Source organism: Syzygium oleosum, unplaced genomic scaffold (assembly GCF_021117445.2).
Source record: "Syzygium oleosum isolate NSW1041296 unplaced genomic scaffold, Sole_v2.1 Sole_v2.04, whole genome shotgun sequence".
NCBI classification, from domain to species: domain Eukaryota; kingdom Viridiplantae; phylum Streptophyta; class Magnoliopsida; order Myrtales; family Myrtaceae; genus Syzygium; species Syzygium oleosum.
Window position 1 is genome coordinate 14,888,964 of NW_026607488.1, and position 6,286 is coordinate 14,895,249.

The 6,286-nt window shown below is 44.8% G+C and overlaps 1 non-coding gene across 1 annotated transcript; it reads left to right on the forward strand.

Moving 5' to 3' along the window:
• The first annotated feature begins 6,124 nt into the window (after positions 1 to 6,124).
• Positions 6,125 to 6,286, forward strand: LOC115687094 (U1 spliceosomal RNA). The gene has a single exon (XR_004006418.1). It is a non-coding gene; the product is annotated as a U1 spliceosomal RNA (small nuclear RNA).

Consider the following 6,286-nt stretch of genomic DNA (forward strand, 5'->3'; position numbering starts at 1 on the left):
CTCAACCCCAAAATACCTTAATCCTAAAACCAGAACCTTGCCTATCGCAATCTAGTACACAAACCCTCGATGAGAAAACCCAAGCCCCAACTGTAGATTCTAAAATTAGATCTGGGACCTTGTTGTCTCTATACGGTGATAGTGTTGAGGATGCTGAACTTCGGCGCGCATCACCTATTGGGCAAACCATAGCTGTTGGAGAAGGGGATTACGGTGTGCGCTCATCATTGATGACGATGCAAGATTCGATGATCGGCCGCCATTCGTTCTATTTTGATGCCAAGACAAATCCGTTTTTGTGGGACGTGAGTGTGCTTATCATGGCAATTTGTGCTTTATTGTTCTACTTTACTATATGAGATTTGCTTTGTTTTGAATCTCTCATGTATCATCTGGACATATAAATAAAATATTTACTTTCGACAAAAAAAAAACATAGGTCCTAAATTCTCAAATAAAAACCACATACAAAAGCAGACCCCGTTAAAACAACGAACTGTAATTATCAAAACAAAACGTTTTATTTGGTATTCCTGAGCTTAAACCCTACAACAATCTAGTAAAAAGAAAAACCTTTGATTTGAAACCCTTATTCCTAACAGTATAGTAGAAATCCCTAGATGCCATACCTTTGATCTCAAACCTTAAATTGTTAATTCTCAAAACGGAATACTAAACCAAAAACGAAGCCCTAAGAGACTATCCCTTTGGGTTCGTATCATAATACTAACTCAATAATACAAATTTGCATGGACAAAAAGGAAACAATGCTTTAAAAGGCACGAGAGGATTGATTATAGTTCATGTTCAATAATAGTTGCTTCACAAGACTCCTCGAAAGTCGGTTAAAATTCCTACAAGTTTTTTCCAGCTACCAGTTAAATATAGGGCTGCAGACTGTCATCGTTTATGATCTTTCTCCTGTGGAGTATGGCGAAGCATCAACAAGAAAAGAAAGTACTCGCTCCACTTTCTTTGCTTTTGCTACACAAGATAAGCTACAACAATCTCTCCCAGTGGTCAGGCCTATCCACGTCCCTTTTGATGATCTAATGACTGTCAATGGTCCCGAAATCAAAGGGTTAGGTAGCGATATTCTCGCATTTAAAGTCTTGACGGCTATGAGTCCGTTAAGATGCCTAAATTCTTCTACGATGATAATCTTTCTCGTGGCCCAAAAGACTTGGTGGTTCAAATAATCAATTCATGTCAGCCCCACCTTATGCTTGCATCACATCCCAGATTCCTGCAACTGTACATAATTGATGAACATATTCAATTCTATCAGATTGCGTTGAGGTCTAAGATAATCTCATACAAGTCGTAACTCGCAAGGTTTTTTATCGCAAAGAAGCTCACTTTAGTTGGGTAAACTGAATTTTGTACCCATGAAAATATTCCAGGAATTATTAGTGTCGATCTATTCCATAAGATTGTTTCCTCTCTCTTTCTTAGGAGAGAAGTCAAGTGAACGATTTAGATATACTAGTTGCATGAACAAAAAGGAAACAATGCTTTAAAAGGCATGGGAGGATTGATTATCGTTCATGTTCAATAATAGTTGCTTCACAAGACTCCTCAAAAAGTTGGTTAAAATTCCTACAACATTTTTCCAGCTACGTACCAGTTAAATATAAGGTTGCAGACTGTGTCATCGTTTATGATCTTTCTCCTGTAGAGTATGGCGAAGCATCAACAAAAAAAGAAAGTACTCGCTCCACTTTCTTTGTTTTTGCTACACAAGATAAGCTACAACAATCTCTCCCAGTGGTCAGCTTGAGAAAGTTCATGAAACCGAACTACTATGTCGGCCTATTTATGTCCCTTTTTTGTTATATAATGGCTGTCAATAGTCCCGAAATCAAAGGGCTAGGTATCGACATTCTCGCATTTAAAATCTTTCCGGTTAGGAGTTCGTTCAGATACCTAAGTTCTTGTACGATGATAATCTTTCTCGTGGCCCAAAAGACTAGGTGTTTCAAATAATCAATTCACGGCAGCTCCACCTTATGCTTGCATTACATCCATATTCTTGTACGATGATAGTACGTCTTTCTCATGGACCAAAAGACTTGGCGTTTCAAAGAATAAATTCATGGCAGCCCCACCTTATGCTTGCATCACATCCTAGAGTGCCGCAACTGTATGTAATCAATGAACATATTCTTGTATGATGATAATCTTTCTCGTGGCCCAAAAGACTTGGCGTTTCAAATAATCAATCCACCTGTATGTAATCAATGAACCTATTCAATGCTGTCAGATTGCATTGAGGTCTAAGATAATCTCGCACAAGTGGCCACTCGCAAAGTTTTCTATGGCAAAGAAGCTCACTTTAGTTGGGTAAACTGACTGTTGTACCCATGAAAATATTCGAGGAATTACTAGTGTCGATCTATTCCATAAGATTGTGTCCTCTCTCTTTCTTAGGAGAAGTCGAGTGAAAGATTTAGATATGCCTTATTACAAAAATGAACTGCGTCCTCTCATTACTTAATCAAGAGGGTCAACGAGAGCAGACAAGGCCATTGACTATTTAAGAATAATAATCCGTTAGCTCTGCTGTTTACTTTTTGATAGACGACCTGTGACTGTAGTGACGAAATCAAAAGAATCTCTGTAAGTGTAGTAATGGAGGAACGTGTGTCTGTAATCTCAAAGCAAACTCCGGCAAATGTGTTCTGCATTGTCGATGAGGCGTGTGCAACTAGGAAATGTGTTTGCCTTTGTTCACGAGGATGACAAGGTTCTAAGAGTCATCTGTTTCGCCATTCGCCACTGGAACCGTATCGTGTTGAGCTCTTATTGCTTCTGTCTTTGGGTTAACTCTCCTCTTTCGGCCCCCTTCCTTGATTAGCAGATTATTTAACTATTGCGTTCTTAAAGAAAAAAAACAAAGATTGTACCGGTAGATTTCTAAAAGAATCGATCGGTATCAAAATCCGTTTGTAGAAAAAATTCTGGTCACTTGATTTCCCGGTAACTTATTTTATAACTCAACGAAACTTTCCCGAAATCGTTAACTTTCAATCATAATTTGTAAATTACCAACTTTTCTTATCTTTTATCAACTTTATTTGTCTTCTTTATCAGGATCTTAAATTTATCAATTCTTATACGAAAGTGTCGATTTTTATTTGAGTGATTTATCAATTTCTTTCGGATTAAATTACCAACTTTTTTCCTTCAACGCCTCAGCAATAAATGAAGAGATAGTGACAGCCTCGGAAGCTCACAATTTTTGCCAACTCAAACAGCCATCGTTTTCGACCAAAAAAAAATATAAACAGACGTCGTTATAAAAGAAACTAAGAAGAAAACTTGACGTGGAAGAGAAATTATATTTGATTCAAGAGCAAAAAGAAAGGAAAAGTAAGCCTTGATCATTTCTCGTGACTCCAGGACCACATATGATGCGAGAAGCATCGCATTCCAAGCACTATTTAACACCGTATTGGACTCGCGTGCGTGTAGTAGATTACTGAAGATCAACCAATGGCATGTATAAACTTCTTTTTCTTTCTTTCCAACTGCTAATTCATAAAGTTTTGAGGTGGGTAAATGTCAAAATCACCAAATTAGTGGCGTCAAATTATAACTTTGGCTAAAATATAAATTCATGGATATCAAGGAAGCTTCTCAAAATTCCCTCCCCAGGCCTACCGTCTATACCTACCCGTCATAACTGTTTCCATTTCATGTACAGACCGTGTAAGATCTCGTTTAAATAGAACGATATACATACACTTCATCATCATGTGTTTTGAAGCCAATCTTTGAGAGCAAAGCAATTCTTCTAAAACTCAAATGTAGACATGGCATTCATCCAAACTAATCGACGAGGTTTGTGTATGCAAAACAATTGTAAAAGCTGGTGATGTCTTGTGGTGACGTTAAATGATAGTCCGATGTTTAACATTGTCACACCCTATATCGATTCAAGGAAAAGGGACAACATGGAGGAGGTCCATCAAGAGAACGAAATCTCGAAACAGTCGTAACCAACTATACCGAAAACATATACACTTTGGCTAAAAGCTAATACCAAAAAAGTATAGCCCAAAATCCCCACGTCGAAGCACTCCTATGCGTTGTGTAAGAAACTTGAAAGGTTGAAAGACATGATCGAGCAAACCACAGCTCGATGAGTGATAATTATCTCACAATGGGATCAAGCACCTACTATGTACATTTTATAATCACTACCTTTGGTAAAACATTTAACCAACATATAAAGCTATAGCAAAATCTCTATAGTGATAGATCAAAATATTTAGTCCTTACAAAGCAATTCAGCATAAACAAAAAGGTAGGGAAAATTGTCAAAAAGTCCTAAACCTATTATACGGCGGCTAATTCAGTCCTAAACCTTTTAAGTTTGCCAATTCAGTCCTTCCGGTCAATTTTGGCACGGCTGCGTGACGTGGACCACGTCCGTCCACAACGCCGACGTGGCAATTTTTTATTATTTTTTTCAATTTTTTAATCTTTTTTTTCTCGATTTTTTCCTCTGGCCGGTCCAGCGACCAGCGACCGGCGGCCGGCCAAAGGGGAGGGTCGGCGAGGTCGACCTCGCCGGCCTCGCCCAGCAGAGGCGAGGCCGACCTCGCCGTCGCCTAGGTCGACCTCGCCGGCCTCGCCCAGCATAGGCGAGGACGACCTCACCGTCGCGAGGCTCGACCTGCTGTCGCGACCCAGCGACGCAGCGAGGCCAACCTCGCCGTCGCCTGGGTCGCGACAGCGAGGTCGAGCCTCGCCGGATTTGGGCGAGGCTCGACCTCGACGTCGCGACCCGGGCGTCGCGAGGTCGGCCTCACCTCGCCCAAGAGTGGCGAGGCCGACCTCGCCGTCGCGACCCGGGCGTCGACGAGGTCGGCCTCGCCTCGCCCAGAGCGGCGAGGCCGACCTCGCCGTCGCGACCCGAGCGACGCGAGGCCAACCTCGCCGAGGCCGGGTCGCGACGGCGAGGTCGAGCCTCGCCGGATCTAGGCGAGGCTCGACCTCAACGTCGCGACCCAAGCGTCGGCGAGGTCGGCCTCGCCTCGCCCAGGTAGCGGCGAGGCCGACCTCTTCGTCTCCCGGGTCGCGACGGCGAGGTCGAGCCTCGCCAGATCTCGCCGTCGCGACCCGGGCGACGGCGAGGTCGGCCTCGCCGCTCCCAAGAGCGGCGAGGCCGATCTCGCCGTCACACCGTGTCGTGACGAAGAGGTCGAGCCTCGCCGTCGCCCGGGTCGCGACGGCGAGGTCGAGCCTCGCCGTCGCCCGGGTCGCGACGGCGAGGTCGAGCCTCGCCCGGATCCTGGCGAGGCTCGACCTCGCCGTCGTGACCCAGGCGTCGGCGAGGTCGACTCAGGCGACGGCGAGGTTGGCCTCGCCTCTACTGGGCGAGGCCGGCGAGGTCGACCTCGCCGGCCCTCCCCTCTGGCCGGCCACCGGTCGCTGGACCGGCTAGAGGAAGAAATCAGAAAAAAAAGATTAAAAAATTGAAAAATAATAATAATAAATTGCCACGTCAGCGTTGGCCGGCGCCGGACGGCGGCCACTACGTCAATGGCTTAGCGGGATCATGCCGTGCGGACGGCTGCCACGTCATACGGCCTGGCCAAAATTGACCGTAAGGACCGAATTGGCAAGAATTAAAAAGGTTTAGGACTGAATTGGCAAACTTAAAAGGTTTTGGACTGAATTGGCCGCCGTACAATAGGTTTAGGACTTTTTTGACAAATTTCCCCAAAAAGATATGATGATCAAGCCCATCGAAAAGAAGGTAAAAATAAAAGGTTATGCGCGGTGCTGCCATTTTCAATGAAGTCTGGCCGCTGGGTGAATGTTGGCGCGGATTCAATCAGAGCTCCGGACAAGGCTTCCGGTAGTCCGATTTCGTGACAAGTGGAAGCAACACACTGAGAAAAAAACATAAAAAAGCAGAGTTGCTGGGTGTGTGGATATTACATGCTCACTGCGAATGCAAAGATCCTCAAATTATACGGCAGGCTACAATACAGCACACCATGCAGGCATTAGCTCGGTTGAGAAGTCTGTTTTCGGGAGTCCCACATGGGGAACAAAGCAGAAGAGAGGAGGTGGACAGAGTACAAGAGACAGCCTAGGAGACAATTCCAACATACTTACCTGGACGGGGTCGATGGGCGATCAAGAAGGCCCATGGCCTAGGTTAGCGACCTCCATTGCACTCCGGAGGGGCGCTCGCCTAAGGTCAGCCCATAGCGGCTGAGCCTACGTCATAATTTGTGGCAGCGGGGGCCTGCGTTCGCGCGGCCCCTAC